This window comes from Dipodomys merriami, unplaced genomic scaffold (assembly GCF_024711535.1).
Source record: "Dipodomys merriami isolate MVZ:Mamm:240054 unplaced genomic scaffold, mDipMer1.0.p SCAF_36, whole genome shotgun sequence".
Classification (NCBI taxonomy): Eukaryota; Metazoa; Chordata; class Mammalia; order Rodentia; family Heteromyidae; genus Dipodomys; species Dipodomys merriami.
Window position 1 is genome coordinate 12,205,470 of NW_027205159.1, and position 21,955 is coordinate 12,227,424.

The window sequence follows — 21,955 nt, forward strand, 5'->3', positions numbered from 1 at the left end:
TGTGACATCAGTTGATATTTATGCAATAATAAAATTAATAATGGTATTTTAAGCAGGAGTTGCCTTTAATACAAAGAATGGATTCATTGCTTCAAATTTTATTCCTTTATATTCTGATAGCCTATTTTTTATTAATGTATGTATCTGTAACTATTAATGGGATTTTGGGTTTCTCATATATATGTATTATGTGCATTGATCATAGTCTTACATCTTTCTTCTGTTTTCAACCTCCTGAGCTCTGATCCTGTGCCCTTGTCAGCCCCATAGAATCACTATTGCATTTTATTTATTTATTTATTAACATTAAAACATATAGGTAGGTCTTTATTTGAGAAGTTTAGCATTAGAGGGAACAAAGCAGCAATGATTCCATTCATTAAACAGCGTATCTTCAATGGCTTTGTCCACAAACCCTGGCAAAAGGCATTCAGCCTTGTGATCTGATTTACTTAGGAATCCATTCTCACATGTACACAAAAAAGCCTATGTACATAGATTGAAGCAAAAGGTTTACAAAATGATATTTTTATGTGTAATGCTTTCTAAGATTTTTATGATTTTTTAAATTTTAATTTATTTTTATTGTGAAAATACTGTACAGAGGGGTTACAACTACATGGGCAAGATAATAAGTACATTTCTTATCAAGCATTGTAGCCTCCTCCTTTGTTTCCCCTTCCTATCCTTTCGTATCCTCCCCCCCGACCCCCCACCCAATCCTCCCCACCCCACCCCACCAAAGTTGTAAAGTTTGTTTTCAACATAACAACTTGTACTTCTCACTGTTGCAACGGGTCCACTTGTATCCTTATTTAAACGACTTGTTTTTCCCCTTCCCCTCCACAAATTATACCGACATCAAATACAGTAAGCCAAGCCCAAAGAAACATAGGTCCCATGGTTTCCCTTATTTGCAATATCTAGTATATGTGAGAGTCAAGCAAAAAAGGTCAGATAAGGTGATGTTAGGGAAATGAACCCTAAGATATGTATTCAAATGCATTTTATTTTTTTAAAGTCTGCTTGAGTAAGAAGCAGTATAGACGATGCTCTTTGTTTTACTACTTTGTTTAACAAGGTGTTTTCTATTTCTATCGATCATGCTGCAGACTATAGGATTTCTTGATTCTTTATGCATATTGTGTGTGTATATATATATATATATATGTATATATATATATATATATATGTATGTATTTCATGGGGCTTGAATTCTGGATACTGGATACTGGAAACTGACCCTGAGATTTTCATGTCAAGGCTATAACTCACCACTTGAGCCACAGTGCCACGTCTGGTTTTCTGGTGGTTAATTGGAGATAAGACTCTCATGGACTTTTCTGCCTCCAGCTGGCTTTGAACTTGGACCCTCAGATTTAAGCCTCCTGAGTAGCTAGGATTACAAGCCTGTGTCACTGGTGCTCAGATGTTTCATTTTAAAAGGCAATGTTTCATAAATGATTTTTCCAGTCATGTGTTTTGTGTTTTAGTTAATCCAGACACCCATGTAATTCAACAATATTCAGATTTTTTAGGTACAAATTTAATTGTCTGTGAGCTCAGTTTTGAAGTTAGGCTCCTTCAACTCTTCTGCTTGATTTAGCAATAGTAAGTCCTGATCTTGTACTGATCGTCAGCAGATCACTTCGACCCTTCATCTCACATTTCTCTACACAAATCACTGTGCACATATTCAGAATCCATCCACCATCCTCAAAGCAGCAGGGTTGGACCCCTGTGGATCTGGGGAATGGATGCCCTGTCGTGGAATGTTGGTCAAGAGGATAGATCTGAGGAGGAAAGCCACAGAGCCTATAAAATTTAAGCTTTGAATTTTTACTTTGAAACTTTTGTGGTCATGAGGGTAATATAAATTGTTCACTTCTCGTTAAGGTGATATTTTGATAGTATGCAATTATGAATTGAAAAGAAATTTTCCTCAAAATATATTGTTTCTCCAATTTCCAGATTTCAAGTGGAAAAGTCACATTTGAGTTGAATGTTTTCATCTCTGATTTTCAAACTTCTGCTATTTACATTGCATCATTGCTTAATGGAAAATTTTTTCCTAAATTTTATAATGACATGCTAGTTCAGACAATTCTCTAACAATTTTACTGAATACTCAAAGGGATTTCTCAATCCACATGTTGAGTCTCTGAGCATATGACAAAGGCAAAACCCTATACTATTACCCTTGTTACTTATTTATTAATTCTGAATTGTTCTTATATAGAGAAATAGTGCCATCATTTAATAGCTATAGAATCCCTAACAAGAATGAAGACACAACTTTCTATGATCAATTTTTATTACTCTTTTGCTAACATTTTTAATTTTATGATTACTTGGTTGTCTTGAGACACAGAAATTTCCTACCCCTCTTGCACTTCACAAATGAGTTGCAGATGAGTCTCCATGTGCTCACCATTCAAGAGATGGAACAAGGTTAGAGCCGACTTCCAGATGTTGAATGTCATTGCTATGTAGTGTCTATTATATAAATATAGCACAATTAATCTGCTATTGGTTATACTGTTTTAGCTATGGATCTTACATAGAAAAGAACTGTGATGGGAACAATTATTTTCATTGGCTTTTTGGAGCTCAGTTCAGGCACAGGATTCTATCTTATATTTTTAATCTATTTTTAAAATGTTTCTTTTGGTATTTTAGTTTACAATTCTGAACAACATGCATTTAGTGATATTTATTTAATAATTCATCAACATGTTTAGATATTAGATATCTAATATATAAATTTTCTAAACATGACAGAGATTTAGTGGTACAAAAACCTGCAAAAATCCACAGACACACACATCCAGATGAAGACTTCTCCTGCTGGATTCTTCCATGTAGACTTAGTTATACTATGGATCTAGACTATACCTACTTCCTGCCATGCTTTTAATTATACAACGTGTAGACAAAGAACAGAAACATATAATATATAATATAATACTTAAATATAAGCTTTATTGTGTTGTGCCTACTGTAATTCTATTGGCACAAATACAGAGTGTCAGATATCTCCTACTGATTGGCATTCAGCAGTCTACTTCCATGCAAAGTATTCAGACATTTCTGCCACTAGAGTGAAGGAGTTAGAAAGTTCCTTGTTTTATTGATTTTTGTTTTTTTTCCCACTGAGAAATTACAAGTCATTTCTTCAGTGCTTTGGAATAAGAAAACTATTATATGTTCTTAATATTTATTTTCAAATAATTATAAATGTCCATAAAGTTGTGAAGAAAATTACTAGGAGGTTTTTTGCATCCATCCCCCAGACTATCCTAGTACCAACATCTTGTATAACTCTGTTACTTTATTTCAATCAGGAAATAGACATTGGTAGAATCCATATAGATACTACAGTAGTCACTTGCACACTTTGGTGTTTGTTCATGTGCAGATGTGTGTGCATTGGGTGTGCTTATCATATGAGCAGCCCACATGTATGTGTGAATGTTGAGAATATATAGGTACCCCATATTAGGTTTCTCATGGAGGAACTGTTCCCTACCAATGCCACAGACTCCTGGGGCTGTCCATGAGCCACAGAATTCCCTTTTTCCAATACCTCAGCCCTGGACACTTCATAAAAAGAAAATATATAAAAGTCCCATTTTAAGATTGGCTGTATTATTCAGTATAGCTTTCTTATGGTTCATCCAGTCAATGTATATGATAGTTTAGCTCCTGTTTATATTGAATAGGCTGCCTTGGTTGAAGAAACACATTTTCTTTTATTTTTTATTAGTTAGGAATAGTTGGGAAGATTCTTAGTTTTACTACTGATAACGATTCTAAGACTATTTTTTACAAGTTTCTATGTGAAAATGAAATTCATTACTCTGGAATAAATGCCCCACCATTTGTTTTTGGAAATGCATTTTAATAAAGCTTTCAAGTTTAGAAAGCACTGTCCAAGTTCATATTTTTTATTGCCATGGTGATGTACAGAGGGGTTATAGTTACATAAACAAGGTAATAAGTACATTTTTTGTCAAACTTGTTATCCAATTTCAAGGTCATTTTAACATTGCTGTAGCATTTTAAATTCCATTCAGCAATGAATGAATATTCAGCTCCCCACCATGTTTAGCATAGTGCCTGCTACTTTTATCCTTTTTCATTATATTTCCTCTCAAAAGTTTATGTAGCTTTTCTTCTGATGATATAGAAACGTGTGCCAGACCTCATTCAGGTTCATGGCCCAGACCATAAACACTTTCCTTCTGAACTGTACTTCCTTCTCCCAGGAAGATACACAGGAAAGTATCCTCCTTCCTACGCATCCGCAGCCTCAGCTGTCAGGCAGAAACTCACAACCCATGAAGTGTAAGACTGCCCACAGCTCTGGTTTGAGATCATTATTCCAAATTCTTCCATGGATTCTGGTGCCTGAGTCTGTGTGGACTGAAAATTCACAAGCCACATGGCCGTATTTGCTGAAGCCAGCCCTGGAGCATACATCATGAAAATTTCAGGGTTGTCCTTAGAATCTGGCTTCTTTCAACCCTCCTTGTGTCAATGCTTTTGCGGCCTCTCTTTGTCAATCTATTAGTGTGTCTCCTAAGTTTACCAAGTGGCTTTCACACCTACACAGCATCCAGCTTCCTTCACCTTGTTTTATTTAGTACCAGCTTTGTCTTTCCTGCAGTTCACATGATAAAGGGAGAATGAAATAATGATTTTATAGTAACTTGAGGAAATACAAAGGAGGAATAATATAAATTTGTACCTTGTTTTAGAATGATTGGATATCATTTTTTTCCATTGTTTATTCAGAGTTTAGATGGTCAAAGCACCCTTGGCTTGTGGCAGAGTTAAATAAACACACACATAGAAAAAAGTATGAAAAATGTGAATAAATAAAATTTAAGACACTTATGGGACTGTATAACAGGTACATATAAAATAGTGACCCATATTACTTCAGTATTTCCAAGAGTGGTCTGAAAAGGGTCTTCCGTGTACCATACAACTATAGAGTCATAAATTCATATTTAATCATTTAATTTGTATTTTTATTAATGGAAATGTTTCTGGAGTCAAAGAGGTTGGATAGAGGACAGAGTAGAAAGATAAAAGAATGACATTATTCAAGATGCATTGTATTTATAAACTGACATGTTTAATAGTAACGCTCTTTTTTTGCACAACTAAAGAGAGATAATAAAAGTAGAACTAAAAACAAGAAATGTGTATGGAGTTCTAAATGTCTTCTTTTCATGGGCACAGAAACTGGCATTTGTTACATGGGGAATTAGGGATGCTCATTGGGTCCAGCGGTGGCTGCAGTGCACACGTAGTACAGGCGCATGGCATCCTCAGCCCGGGCACTGTGTGACTGGAAGAACACTGCCTCCTTGTGGCCACACTTCTGGCATGGGTGGTCTTCGGTCCATGGCAAAGTGGGGTCCTGGGACACATCAGCAATGATCTGGGTCAGCTTGTCCACTTCGTGCTTGATTTAGTTGACGTTAGATGTAGCTGCCGTCTGCTTCCTGCTGGTAGTCACAGTTCCGGCACGCACACAGCAGGTTGCGGTTCTCCTTGTCTTCCTGTGGGTACAGCATGTTGTTACATTCCTGGCAGAAGGGAATACCTACAAAGCCCAGCAGGTTCCATAGTTCTGCACTGACTGCCCAGCCTCCCCCGCTTGCACAGACTGAAGTTCTAAATTTCTTCACTCTCCTCTCTGCCCTTCTGTTTCTTTGATGGTTACGTTTGAATAGGATTGAATCTTTTAAGGCTTTTAATCTCAGGGGAGATTAGAAGTGGTCTCATCAGTGTTGGGAAATGTACTTCCAGAAGAGACTGTGATGAGAGGAGTTCACCGCTGATGACCTAGTGAGGTCATGGTCCAACTCACAGAATATATACAGGAAAGCATTGTCCACAACAAGAGTTTCAGTCAAACTCAGTCAATGCAAAATGAAGTATTTATAGTCATATATAAGGAACACTTCTCCAACAAAACTCCTTCTTGACACATAGGAAGTAACACAACTAAACACAGATGTAATATTATTTTCTTTTCTACTCAGAATTTGTCCATAAATCAAAATCAGCAGGAACATCCCCGAGAGTGTGCTAAAAATTCAAAATTACAAAATCACCTCAGATCTAGTGAGTTAACAAGTGATCCCTGTTAGGTTTAGGAATTTGTGTTCAGGAGCTGAATATAACAGATACTACATATATGATTTTATTCCACAACACATTTAAAAACATTTTTATTTAAATCATATTTCTCAGAATTTATTTGTTTCTCTATCTCTTTCTCTGTCTCTCTGTATCTCTCTTACACATACAGATAAATGAACACACAGACACACACACACACACACACACACACACACACACACACACAGACCCAGAGCCCTGTGCCAGTCCTTTATTATAAAAGAGGAATTGACCTAAGCTCTGAATGAAGAAGAGTTTTTTTTAACTCACAATTTTAGGTGCAAAATTTCCTAGATGCAGTAACCCTCATCTTCCTGTACTCAGGCAAGGCCAGTTCTGCCTGTGTCATAATAATATTTATAAATAGAAAACCAGCTGCAAGTTGAGATGGACACGCATATGGCTATCTTCACGTTAAAACAAGTGAATATTATGTGACTCATTTCATGAGAGCAGTTTTAATACTCTTAAGGAATGGACAGCCAATGGTCTAATAATTTCCCACAAGGCACCTCTTTGCAGGGCTAAATTGGGTACTTTGTGGCATCAGCACAAGCCTTCTTCTCTATTTGTTCACAATTGCCAGGTGATGTTCTGCCTTACAAGTCGAGAATCTTTGGAGACAGGAACTAGAGACTGAAATCTCTGAGACAAATAAGCAGAAACAGGTTGTTTTGGATTGGGACTGAAGACCTTTAAAGACTGTATGTTAGTTTTAAATAAGTAGAATTATATATATATATATATATATATATATATATATAATATATATATTATATATATATATACACACTCAACATGTGTATATGTATATAATTATGTACAAGTATTTATACTAGGGCATTTCAAGTCTACATGTCAGTATATGAATGAAGTACATCTTCATCAATTTCAGATTTCCATTACTCCAAAGAGAGAATTTTAAAGAAATATTAGATTAATTTGCTATAGAAATATGGTACGGAAGAATAACAAGATATTAGTGGATACAAAAATTGCTACATTGAATATATATTCACACTTTCATGTATAAACATTTCTATCATTTTCCTTTTCCATTATAAAGTCCATTAAGACTCTAACTGTAAGAGAAAATTTTGTTCTCCCTGTCAATTCTTTATCCTAAGTCTTAATAGGAAGTTCCTAGAAATCAGAGTTTCTAACACCTATAGCAAACATCCCTGAACAGATGGGAACTATGGTATCAGATGCATCTTCAGTAGCTCAACTCTGTGCACTGATTGGTCAACTCCCTTGAGGATCAGTGCTGCTGATGGTGGACACTGTCTTTTTCTGGACTAGCTGAATTAGGTTCAGGGGAGATCAGCCTCAAATCTATTCCTTTCCTAGAGACTGTATTGGACATGAACTTACCTATCACTAGGTCTCTGATGCTGATTTAGGGTGGTAGGTGCATATGTCTCTTCAAAACCATACTTTCACAGTGGGGACTGTCTTTCCGGGGCTGCAAACATCATGGATTTTTATTGGTTATTACCAAGGGATGTTACTTTTCTCAGAAGAGCAGGCCTTACCCTCCCCTAGGTTCTTCTCACACTGTTGCTCCGCCTGGATATTTGCATATTGCTCCCTAATGAGAGCCTCTCTTTCTAAGTCTGAAATAAAGGCTCAGCTCTGAACTTGCCTTGACCTGTCAAGACTCCTCATTTCACTCCTAAAAATGAAGTCCTTCTCTCAGCTCCTGTGGCTGCAAATGCTCTGGATCCCTGGTAAGAGCAAAGGGAGATGAGGAGCAAGAGTGGGTGGAAGGTATGTCCTCAGGAGCCAGTGGTGATCTATGCAAGTGTTAGATGTTCAGTTCTTGTTATCTATGATGGGGCAAGTGAGATTTAGGTCTGGAAATTGAAAAATATTTCAGAAGGATCTGAAACTTATGCCTTGGTGAAGATTCTCCTTGTTTAGAATAATGTAGTTGACTCCTGAATACTCATTTATTTTAAAAAATACCTTTATTTCTAATATGAAATATTTTATATTGTAAGCCAAACTATGAAATATGAACAATAGGTAATATATCAAAATACATATAAAAAGCATGCTTTTCTATGTTTGTACATAACCTTGCACTTCTGTCTTATTCTAATTTCAGGATCCAGTGGAGATGTTGTGCTGACCCAGACTCCACTCTCCCTGCCTGGCACCCTGGGAGAGCCGGCCTCCATCTCCTGCAGGTCTAGTCAGAGCCTCTTGTATAGCAATGGAAACACCTATTTGGATCGGTTCCTGCAGAAACCAGGCCAGTCTCTAAAACTCCTGATCTATCAGGTTATCAACCAATTTTATGAGGTTCCGGATATATTTGGCGGGGGGGAGGGAGGGGGTTCAGGCAAAGATTTCACATGAAAACAGGGTGGAGGCAGAAGATGTTGGAGTTTATTGCTGCTTTCAACATATACATGTCCTCCCACAGTGATACAGCCCTGAGCTAAAAACTCCCCTCTGGCTATGTGAGCTGCCCTTATACATTGCTGGGTTTGGGGGCACTAGAGAAGATTGTCTGGGCTGCTTTATATGTCCCTCTCCCACGGTTTACCCCTGTTTTCACTGTATTTGATGTTGTTATAATTTGTGGAGGGGAAGGGAAAAACAAATTGTTTAAATAGGGATACAGGTAGACCTATTGCAACAATGATGTGCACAAAATATTATGTCAAAAAATGACCTTTACAACTTTGGCGGGGAAGGGGGGAGATAGGAGGGCAGGGATGGTAAGGTGAAATAAAAGAAGAGGCAATAAGAAACAAAGGAGGAGGCTGCAATGCTTGATAAGAAATGTACTCATTATCTTGCCCATGTAATAGTAACCCCTCTGTACAGTATGGTCACAAAAAATTAAAATTAAAATTAAAAAAAGAAATGTATTCCTTACCTTGCTCATGTAATTGTAATCCCTCTGTATGGCATTTTCACAATAAAAAAGAAAAAAAGAGAAGAAAAAAGAGAGAGAGAACTGGAAGCAGCACATGTCTTGAAGCTCACTTTGATAAGCATCATTTTATATGGTCATATGACATAGCTATTGAATGCTTGTGTTCTGCTCCTGAGAACATACTCTTTTGTTTTCACTGTGTGAATCTTCAGACTATTGTTAAATTATGTCTAGATGTAATTATTTGTCTTTTACTATCCATTGCATTTCCTTGTAGTTTTATAGGCAAAACCTATGCTCCTAGGTGTCAGGTCTGCTTTAATTAGTTCAACTTTATATTATTTATATTATTTATATTATTAGTTCAACTTATAATGTTTATCCAATGTATCTTATCATTGGAGGCAAATACGAACAATTTTCCAGGTCTTCAAATATGAAGTCAAACAAGACCCCAGGGATAGTAATTCTTCCACCTGTACATTCAGATGGTACAAAGGAACAAACAGGGGAATTTTCCCTCAGCCAATCAGCTTTTCCTTCTTCAGCCAAACTCATGCTTTCTCTCATTCACCATGATCAGCATTCTGTGGAAAAGTAGCAAAGAACTGGGCTCTCTCAGTTAGCTCTGTCTTCTCTGCTTACTTCACACTCCTGGATTCTGTGCTTACTCATCACTTGATGGGTTAACAATGGGGTGGAGTTACTGGGAGGTGGTAAAAACACCTAGTTGGACGGAATAGATTTGTGGGACTGTCTTCAGGCCTAAATCCTGCCCTCAACTCTTTGTATGTAATTTTGGATTCGTGTTTGCCATGAGTTGAGAAGCCTCTACTAGATGATCCCACATCATGATGTTCTGCTTCTCCATAGGCTAAGAAAACTAAGGATTGAGAACTGAAATCTCTGACATAATGAGCCCAAATGAATACTGTCTTTATTCCCTTAGGTTGTTCCTGTCAGGTACCTGGGTTCACAGACACAAATATTAAGAACTCACCTATATATACTGACTAGCAATCTCTACTTTAATCAGGTAACAAGAATCCATACAAGTTTCAGAAACTAGGCTTTAGCATGTGCCTATTTTGGCTAAGAAGATCTTAACTTGGAAAAAACATATTTAGATATACAACTACTTATCTATACCATGATCTCAGGCCTCCAAATAATAATGGTTTTAGAAACTTGAGGATATACCAAGACTAAACAATTACTAAACATTTTGCCTATAATCCCCAAAGGTCACAGAAGGAAATAAGTGGATTGAAGTTGAGGCTATATTGGCAAATCATTATCACAAAGCTATCTGAATGAAATCTGGGCATTGTGCTACCATCTTATACTTATGGCTACAAGGGAAGTACAGATAGATGGAACAGCCCCAGAGGAAGATATTTTGATCAATGTAACTGTGAGTGCAGATGAGGTTTGAGTGACAATATGACTTCATTCAATCTACAATCATGAAACAGGAGAAAAATCATAGTAGCACAGAGACCAGGAGACTTTAGATAAACCATGAAGCATTTATTGAAAAAAATTTTGTGTCTTAAGTAAGATTATAGCTAACAGGTAATATAAGAATGTCTGGGCTGGGAAGGTGGCTCAGTGGTAGAGTACTTGCCTTGCATGCTTGAGGCCTTAGTTTCGATTCCTCAGCACCACATATGAAAAAAGAAAAAAGCCGGAAGTGGCACTGTGGCTCAAGTGGTAGAGCATTAGCCTTGAGCTAAAGAGCTGAGGGACAGCACCCAGGCCCAGAGTTCAGGCCCTATGACCGGAACCCCCCCCCCCAAAAAAAAGTATGAAATGTCTTTTGTGATTTTATTCCATTTATAATGAAACTTGAAATACTTCCATCAAGCACATGGTCCTGGCTCACAACTATAGCAAATGCTGTGCTTTCTGTTCACCAGCTGGAGGTACAGTTGTGCATTTCTTGCCTCTGCTCCATGTGTTCCCCAAATGCTGCTTTACCTTCAAGCCCTTAGCAGAGTTTGGTCACTGTCCTTTGATTAGATTAACCTTTCCCCAGTTACAGTACTGCACTCTGTACACTAGTGTCTCACCGACTTTGCCCCAGGCCCTGGCTCTATTTAAGATTGTTGAGTGTGATCAAGCCCTGGAATGGTGTCCATAGGGCCCAAAAGTGCAAGACTAAGCCTTGTTCAATAGGTACAGCATTCATAGCTCTATCTGGCCAGCCTTAGTGAATTGATTTGAAAAATCGTGGCATGAAAGCATCATTAATAGCTTAATTTTATTCTATATCCATCCCTATAATCCTTAATTTTAAGCAATGACAATGTACTCCCTAGGATTTGGGTGATATTCTGTCTAATGCCAGCATCTAGTGTGCATTTGCATCAAATGGTGTAAACTCTTTCACCATGATTTTCTCAAATCCATCTGGGAAACTAACGGTTGGAGTTTGAGATGCTCTGAGCTCCAGATTTTATCATTCATTGGCAAAATATATGACAAGAATGTATGTTAACAAAAGGGATGCCTTTGATTCACTTACGAACCATTATTTTAAAGTTTATCCTCATTTGTAGCATTCTGTAGAATGCTAGTCAGAACTACCTCAGAGTGTATTCTCAGTTCTCACCTCTGTCCTGGCAAGCATCTTACCCACATACAGAGAGGCACCCTTCTGATTTCTAATCCTCACTGAGTCTCCTCATTGTGTAAGTTTGTGGGTCACCAGAAAAGAAAAAGTAAATGATCCCTGAGCTTCCAGCGTGGTGCTGACGCTGGGTGACTGATAGTCAGCTGTCATCACTACTCCCAGCTCAGAAACAGTTGATTGAAGGGGCGGAGCTTACTTGGAAGTATTTCCAGATACTTTTATTGGTTCTAAGATTAGTGCAACAAATCTTCATTGTAATTTGGTAAATACAAGAAGAAATTCCATTAAGCATTGTCACCCTTTGTCAAGTTTTGGAAAACCTCTCTTGAAAAGCACATAGATGGTCAAACACACATACTGAATATAACTATATAACACTCATTTACCTTAATGTATATGAATATACATTTCTTCTTAATTTTTTCCCTGAAATAAAACATATACTCCTCATCCCTTAGCACTTGTTACAAGTGCAGAATAGTTTATCTACTTTGGTCTATGGAATGATGTTCTGCGTTTTATCAAGGTAACACTTGTCCTGCAATGTTTTGAAATTCATGATTTAGAAGAACTTACCTTGGTAAATGGTATCTCTTATGAAAAGTTGTTGGCAATACACCAACATTTTTGTGTAAATGATAAAAACTAAATTTTCTTCTTGGATGTTGAAGTTTAAGTTCATAATTATTTACTATGTGCATGACCCAATATCTTGAAAGTCTAATGGTATGATTGGTTCTTATTAACCTGATGAACTATTAAAAAATAGTGATTTCAAATGTGTGTTTCTGTTCTGGAGATACATGGACATAAATGTGCTTCTATATCTTGACTTCAAGATAGTGTTCAATGCCTCTTTGTTGTCTGTTCCAGATCAAACAAATCCATACAATGGAGACAAGTCCAGTGACCCACAACAGAACTCTCCAGTTGAGCCCAGCCTGCATTGAGCAAATTAGTGTAACGGTGAATTTCTCTGTGACCTAAGATACATGTTTTGTGTTAGAATCCCCTTGGTTTGGAATTTTTTACTCACCATTGTTGTTGAAATACTGACTGATTTCATATCAAATATGCACATAGAGAGATGAATTTTTATCAAAAGTGGCTATATAACTAAAATATTTAGAAAAATTATAAAGATAATAAGGGACATTATAAACTTGTGAATCAATGAAGTAGAGTGAGATCTTCCAAGGAACCTTCTATCAAGAGCAGTTAATTTGCAAGAGATCCACCAACATCAATAAATACCAGAGGAATTAAAAAAGGATTTAGATATAACATGTGAAAGTACTGATGATAAGAAGTTTACAACAATGTACACACTAACAGCAAATTGTATGTTTGTTCATAGAAACTTGTATAAAAAGCTCAGTTGCCAGTATCCCTCAACTCTGTCCTCTGCTCTCTCAGAGATGGATAGGACACCGTATTTCTACAGCTTTGAATCCTAAATAAGGCCCTCATTCACCATATGGATAGGGATCTAGAGACGGAAGGGGTTCAGGGAAATGTACTTCCTGCAGAGACTGTGTAATGAAGTTCAGAGCTGACTACCCAGTGTGGTCCTATGGCCCAACACTCAGGATTTGCTCAGGAAATCATTGCCCAAGAACATTTCCATATTGCATCTATGCATCATCAGAAGGTTGCAATAAAAGCAACAAAGTATCATAAAGTCACACATCAATGGAAATAAAGTTTTTATATTATATATATATGAGTCTCTTTACAAACTAAATTCTCGCTTAACAAAATAAAAACAAAATTCAACTACATATCGAAATAATATTTTCTTTCTTATTCAGAGTTTTCCAGAATTCAACAATATCATCAAGAGTACTGAAAACATGTTGCAAATACAAAATTAGAAACCACTTGAGATCTACTGAATGTGAATCTGCATCTCAGCATGTTGGAAAGTGATATTTATTAGGTTTAAGAAGCCATGTTTAACCCAGGAGCTGGTGGATCACAGCTGCCAATTTAGCTCTCAGGAGTCTGAGATCTGAGGATTGTGGTTCAAAACCAGCCCAGGTAGGAAAAACACTAATCTCCACTTAACCACCAAAAATATGGACGAAGAACTGTGACTGAAGGTGGCAAGGCACTAGCATTGAGCAAACAGAGTTTAAGGACACTGCCCACACCCTGAGTTCAAGCCTGAAGACTGGCACAAACAAGCAAACAGACAGAAACAAAAGAAAACCAGCTGTGTTTAGAGGATGAATATCAAGGTTGAGAGATTCTCTTTACTTCTCTATTAGCCCCTATTAAGAACATAGCTAGTTAATCCACATGTTAAATACACACATGTGCATATACACACATGAATGTGCACATATATACATGCACATGCACATGCATATGCTCACATACACAATGCATTTCCAGTTGCTATAAAAAGTAAGTCACTTTCAATAGTTTGATGCATAGACTTATTCATTCAGAGAATGATAATCAGTTTTTTCTTAGTTGACCTAAGTGAAAAAATGCTACAAACCTTACAAACTATACTAAAAAAGAATAATATCTTTATGAAAAAATAAAATATTTACTCCAATTTGACACCTTCATCATCATTTGTTGTTCTTTACTGAGATCATTGCACTGAATTCAACATTTAAAGCCAATGTAACTTTTACTCTTATCTCTTGTAATGTCATTAAGGCATCATATAGAGCTAAATTTTCCAGAAGACATTTCAAACTTAGCTTTCTTTCAGAACCAAATCTAGAAATGGATTTGTTTTATGGATGTTTTAATAAATAAAGTACTGGGTTTAATTTGGGCTTATTACCCAAGATTACATTTTATTACTTGGTTTTGGGTTAAATTATATAAAACTATATTTTCTTACTATTTGTTTATTTATAACTGCTCAGTTGAACATGGAGCCTTATAGGAGCTTGGCTAGTCCTCTGTCCCTGAGAAATTCCTCCACCATTCTTTGATGGTAGTTATTTAGGAGATAAATCTTGTGACCCTTTTTGACCATGTACTGATCTTCAACCCAGATTCTCCAGATCTCAACCTCCCAAGTAGCTTGGCATACAAGCTTGATCTCTGCTTCCAGCAACAATCTGTAAATCCCTTTCCTCCAGCATTTGTTTGCTGTCCGGAGCATGTTTCAGAAGTGAAGGGATGTAGGCAAAAATGGTTCCAAAAGCTGGTTAATCTAGACTCAAATATATCATTCTTCAGAAACTACTTGCACCTGAAGAAGCTAATTGTAAGCGGAACTCTGAGTAGCCAGGTTTGGTTCCAAGGATACCATGTAAGTGATCAGATGGTGTGAAAGAAACAAGCAAATGTGGAGCCATTGCAGCAATTGTCATTGTGAACTTACTATATGTTAATACAATTTAAATGCAGAGTTTTCAAGAATTTCCAGTAGTTAAGTACTTTAAATATTAACTGTACGCTTTCAGTAGAAACACAATATGAAAAGTGAATTGAGAGATAACAGAATAAGAAATTACAAAGATAACTGAAGTGTTAGTTCTTGTGTTACCTCATGCAATACTTTATTTTTAATACTTTTTTATTGTAAAAATACTGTACAGAGGGTTTACTGTTACATGAGCAAGGTAATGAGTACATTTCCTAACGAGCATTTTTACCTACTTCTTTGTTTTTCCCCTACCATCCTTTCCCTCCCACCTCCACAACTACCATGCATAATTGTTGTCACTATTTATTTGTTTGGCTCTGGTCCTGGGGTTGAACTCAGGGCCTGGTTGCCCTTCCTGAAGTTTCCTTCCTCAAAGATAGTGTTCTACCACTTGAGCCAACACTCCATTTCCAGCAATGATTTTGAAAAGGGGATGCCTTTGTGGAGGAGTAGTTCAGTGCGTAGGACAATCTCCTGTACTTTCCTGCAAGGTCTTTTTGCAACCATGGCCTTCAGATCCCAATCTTCTGAGTAGCTAGTATGGCAAACTTGAGTCAGAGGTCCTCCAGCTTTTTCTGTGTTTGGGAAAAAAATCTGATTACTTTACCCTGTCCAGATGCCCACTGAGTAGTCTGTGCTTGATCTGAGTCTGAGACACACACACACACACACACACACACACACACACACACACACACACACACACACACAGATATACAAGCAAACACATACATAATATCTGTGTGTGTGTGTGCATGTGTAGTCTTTGCACTATACAGGTATTCCCTGTGATTTGAAATCCTCAGATAGTATTGCACGTATTCATTCATATATTGGTATAAAACTTAATTGTATTGATTTTGACCATGTTTGATTGCTTTCCCCTATCCACAGCCTGTCTGCACAATGTGTACACTTTGTGGGTCTATGTGTGGGTATATGGTGCATTTCCATACAGCTGTTCCCTGTGCATGGGAGGAAAACCCATTTCCTTTCGGAGAGTAATAACACTTATTAATGTATGTGTCTTATAAACCCAATCCACATGGAATACCTGTTCTTTAGGACATCTTCCTTCAAGTTGTATAACGACAGGAATTAAGGAGGGAGGAGTAGCAATGAGGTGCTAGGGTCCCAGGGGTAAGGTAAGAGTGGACATATTGTGAGACTCTGGCCTTGGCAGAGGCATGGGAAAGCCAGTGGGCAGTGTCCTTTGGACATACCAACAGTGTTCCAGGCCTCTGAAGCCCATCGCCAGGGGAACTTGCCATTATCTTAGTTGTCCTCGTGAATGGTCTTGAACATGAGCTGGGCAGTTTTCATAGCAGAGGCTGTTCTGGTGTTGCCCATGGACCTGTGGACAGATGGTGGTGCTAGAAGGAGCACAGGCTGTTGTCTGGGCTTGGGATGAAACTTCCTTTCCCTGAGACCACCCCTGCCCTCACCCAGCCAGCACTAGCAACACTACCAGCACCCCTTCCTCCTCCTATACCTCCAGCTCCTGGCTGACCAGCACTGCACATCACACTTGGTTAGTAGGCAGTAATGTGGCCACTCCCAGTACAGGCCAGGTCAGGTTGGAGTTGACCCCCTCAGGACACTGTGCCCCTGTGTTCATGGCCCAGAAGCTTGTGTAAGAGCCTGTCAGCCTCGGCCCATCTTGCTTTGGGCAGCACAGAACCTGGCACTCGCAGCTTTCAGAAGCCATAGGCAGAGTACTTAATTGCTACTTCCATGACAACAGCATTGTAAGGGGGCTAAAAATCCCTTTCAATAAGGGTTTAAAGTGATAGTATTTTTTCTGATCATCACAAAAATAAAAATGTAATCAAACAATATATCAATACATTATTCTGATAATATTACTGTCCGAATTTGAAAATAAATATGACTTGTTTTTTTTTGGTAGGAGCTGATGCAAATATACGCTTTCCATTTGATTTCTTTTGAAATAGTGCTATATGACGAGTTCTCAATAATGCTTTTCATTTCAAACATTTACATGGTATAATGAAAGTAAAAGAACACTTCCATCACCAGGTAAGATAAAGAAGACTTTGGTCAAGAGAATAAATTAGTTTAGAGAAATATCTCAAGATATTGGAAATTCCTTCTAACTCTAATTGAGAAGAAGTAGAATTTGATATTAGAGCTTCCTGAATTCAATGCTATTTACAATCATCTGATCCTTATACCAGCAAAACAGTAGGGGTCACTCAAGTGTTAGATCTATAGACATTTTTCTCATTAAAACTTCTGGACTAAATTTTTCAGACTTCATTCAAAGGATAGGAGGAGAAAAACAAAGGAGAGGCTAATAATGCTCGACAGAAATGTACTCATTACATTACTCATGTAACTATAACCCCATCTACACAACATCTTTGTAATAAAATAAAATTTTAAAAGGCCTCAGTGGCTCCTACATTAATTCTACCTAATTGAGGGTTGAGAATATGTGGTTTGAAGGCCATCCTGGACAAAAAGTTCACAAGACCCTTTCTAAGCTGATAGTGCTCCACACAGTGCTGTGTAGCTTTTATCCTAAGCTATGGAAGGGGGTGAGATTTGGAGGATTGCATTTCCAACTGTGTTATTTTAAACTCATATTCACCTTTTGCTGCCACTTTACTGGGACTCCAAGATGTGGTCTTTAGCCACCTCTTTCCTTGAAAGTAGAGTCAGGTCTTCAACCACTGAATAGGATGCATAGGCCTTCTTGCTGGCTAATCATGGAGCACAGGAGAGAGCTACAGAGCAAAATGCTACCTTTAAACTGGATTCAGATGTAGAGAAGAATGCTAAGAAATGTCTACTTAGGGGATAAGAGACTTCAAACTCAGAAGCTAGTTAGACATAAACATGCAGGTTCAATTCTACATGCCCTGAGATTCAAGGATCTATTCCATCCACCCAGAGTTTGGACTAATGCTTTGTGCTTTGTGACTAAACATCCTTTTATATATTATGCAAACACTCCCCATTTGATCGGCGAGAACATCCATTTCAGCCTTTGAAGGGAACTCTGTTTCTGTGTGAATTTATCTGTCCTCAAACATTGGTCTCCAAGGATGGCTAAGAATTCCCTCAACAAGTAGTTTTCCAAGGCACAGGAGGTGCAGCAGCCAGACAGTGTCGTGGCCCCAAACAATAGCACTTGGCAACACAATAGACATTACAAGGCAGTGCACCTGCCTCAGTCTTTTCCTTAATGGTGGCCAGATCCTAGGCACTTGGGGACACCTACTTCCACAAAAAACAACAGGATTAAGAATTTGAAGCACGTCAGAGGTGACATTGTGAAAATGGTACTTTCTATTTTTTATTTTTAAATTTAATTTTATTGTAAAGATGCTGTTCAGAGGGGTTACAGTTACATGAGTAAATCAATGAGTACATTTCTTGTCGAGCATTGTTACCCTTTCTCTTACTGATCTCCCACTATCCCTTCCTATTTTACATTATTTATGTTTTTTATCCTCAAGCTTGTTCATCTTCCTTGCTCGTCTGGTCCTCTATAACATGAGCCACACCTCCAGTCCACCTTCTTGAATGTTACTTGGGATTTGATCATGATCCTTGAGATCTCCATACTCCTATATGGTTAGGAATGTAGTCATGAGACACTGATATCTGAAAAATGTTTTCATGATTATATTTTGATTCTATGAGCTCATGACAGAATTTGTGCTGCTTCTTCATTTTGCCTCAGTCCAAGTTTCCATATTGGATAATTACAGTATTAATAGTTGAGGCAACCATAACAACATTCCACAATTTTAGTGTTCAGAGTAGCAGATAGGAATTGTTTTGTCATATATTTGATTGCTGGAAGGGGAAATAATGTGTCTGGCAGCTCTGACAAAGCATCTTGTTCTTCAGCAGGATTTGATGACGGTCCTGTGAAATTTCAGCCATTGCATTGAGAAAAATAAACAGTGGATCTACTCTTGTGTTTTAATCTGGGAAATCTACATTTCAACTATGGACTCCTTGTTGTGGATGCTCTACATACAAATTGGGATGAGATGAAGTAAGTTTCTCACTAAGAGCTATAAACCTTGACAGGATCACATGTTGCTCATCAGAAAATTAGCCATTCTGTCCCATTGTACACAGAGAAATAAAAAGAAATATGTGATTAAGTGCCCAATTATCATGAAGAAATAATGTAGTTTTACTAATTATATTGTAAAAATGATTCCATGAAGTTTTATATTCACATTTTTAGGTATAAACATCTCTACTATTATCCAATTTAATTTAAAAAAATATTATGAGCTCACTAACTGTAAGAAATGGGCTTTTTCCTCTGTGTCTATTTTTTCGGCCATGATCACTCTGAGTAGTTTATTAGATCCAATAACAACATTTCTATTATTTTTGGTAAATTTTATTTTATTGTAAAAATGCTGTACAGAGGGGTTATATTTACATGAGTAAGGCAGTGAGTACATTGCCTGTTGAGCATTGTTACCCTTTCCCTAGTTGTTCTCCCTCTATCCCTTTCCTCCTCCCCCCACCCTCTCCCCTTCGCCCTCCCCTTCCCCCCTCCTTCCCTGAAGTTGTAAAGTTCATTTTCAATATACTTTCTTGTGGATATGCTGCAATGTCTCATCCTATGTATTTGTTTCACAATTTTGTGACTCCTCTTCCTCTCCTCAAATTAGACAAATGTATATACAAGATGCAAGGTATCAAAATCAAGTTCAGTAACAACAGGGGATATACCCTAGGGGGAAGAACATACAAAGGAAACAAAATAATCACATAGTACATTAAAAAGTACAACAATAAAAGAAAGACCTCGTGTGTCCATATCTTGGGGTTCATTTCACTTAGCCTCATGTTATATGGTCATATGTACATAGCTTTTGAGCTTTTTCTGCTCATCTGATAAAATTGTCCTATACATACACTAATTATTGTAAATGAGGGAAACTATGGGACCTATAATTCCTTGGGTCTGGCTTACTCCACCTTAGGTCTCTGGGACTGACTGTCTTTTTTTTTTTTTTTTTGCCAGTCCTGTACTTGAATTCAGGGCCTGGATGCTATCCCTGAGCCTCTTTGTGCTGAAGGTTAGTGCTCTACCACATGAGTCACAGCATCACTTCTGGCTTTTTCTCTGTATGTGGTACTGAGGAATTGAACCCAGGGCTTCATGCATACTAGGCAAGCACTCTACCACTAAGCCACATTCCCAGCCCTGGACTGACTGTCTTATTTCACAATTAGTCGGGTGATTCTCTTTCCATCCTCATATCCACTCTTCTTCCACCTGCAACTTAGAGTTATTCCTCTAATTGTTCTTCTCTCAAACCCACGTCAGAAGAATGATAATCTAGAGAACTTGTCTGCACCAGGAGTGCATGTTTACCATAAGCCAGGTCCAGCTTCAAAGCTCTACTCATTATGTGGAGGGGGTAGAGGAAAACATGAATTTATTTCTATACTCTGCTTTGTTCCAATAGTTTGTGAAATACTTCAGTTAGCAGGGTTGCTATAGGAACCTGTCATGTAGAGCCTGGTACAGATGGACTCTGACTTTGGCAATGCCTGGTCTGTGAACTACTGGCCTTTGGGGAGCAGTGTTATCTTTGTGCACCTGTACCAAGTGCTTGGACTCATAATAAGATGGTGGATTCATTGTCAAGCAAATATCCTGTCCGTGTCTTCCCAGTTGTGACATCCAGCACTAGGGTGAACAGCTTCCTCACATGCTGGACTCCAGGTGGGAGCCTTCTTCATCATGCTCTGGATTTATCACCTGTGGCATTTTGTCTTGTCTTCTCAGGGCTTTGCAGCTCTGGTGTCCCACTTCACACTTCACTATGCTACATGTCATCCTTTCAGAGCTTGTTTATGTCATAAACTCTAAGTTCAATCACTGAAAACTTCTTTAATTACAAATTCCATTAAATGGGAGGTACTGTAGGAATTTACAATTTTAAGAGGCAGAGTAAATTGAAGTTTAGTTCAGCCTTGGTTTAGAGAATAGCTCAGGTTCTGAGGAGGAATAACTTGGATTAAGAACAATAAGGCATGAATGTCATCAAGACTTTAGGAGACTTGCAGCTCAGAAATGTACAATGATAATAAGGCTGTGCCTATAGCCAGGTCCTTTCAGTATATAGAGAGCCAATGTCTGATGTTAAGTCTACTGGATGATGGTGGTGGGAAAATGCATTCAGAAACAGTGGACAGCAACCTGGAGTTGATAGCAAAACCCAATGGCTACCCTGTACATTGTACACCATAGCACAATACTGCACATACTTGAATTTCATACTTTTCATTGTCTTTCATTAAGTCTTAATTGATACTTGTCTATCATCTATTTATTTAACTATCACTCTCTCTATCAACCTACATACCCATGTAGGTTGAGTAATTGAATGATTGTGTCTATGATTAACAAATAGGAAACCAAAGACTTAGAAAATCTAATCAAAATCATTAATTCTACATTTTGGGACCATTTTTGCTTGAAAAAGTGACTTAGATAAAATGCTATCATGAAAAGCGTGTCATGACCCATGTATAAATTAAACTTCATTGTATTTAACCAGAGAGTCATTCTGTCCCCTGAACCCCAGAGAGAAACACATTCTCTTCAGGCACATCAGTGCTACCCTGGTATGTTTTTTTGTGTGTCTGGGACATCACGTCTGGGCTGAGATACTGAAATCTGGCATGCTGGTGCAGCTGTGCTGGCCCCTTCCAACCCCTACTGATTTGCATGTGCTCAGAGCACAGCCCACTGCCCTGAGCAGTTCTTGAAAGCTGCTCATACCCTGAGCAGGAGTCAGTCCTTGTCAGCACACAGCATGGA

The 21,955-nt window shown here is 37.9% G+C and overlaps 1 pseudogene; it reads right to left on the reverse strand.

Annotated features, from left to right (window-relative positions):
• Positions 1 to 5,285: 5,285 nt before the first annotated feature.
• LOC138804263 (DNA-directed RNA polymerase II subunit RPB9 pseudogene) lies at positions 5,286 to 7,866 on the reverse strand (annotated as a pseudogene).
• Between the last annotated feature and the right edge of the window lie 14,089 nt (positions 7,867 to 21,955).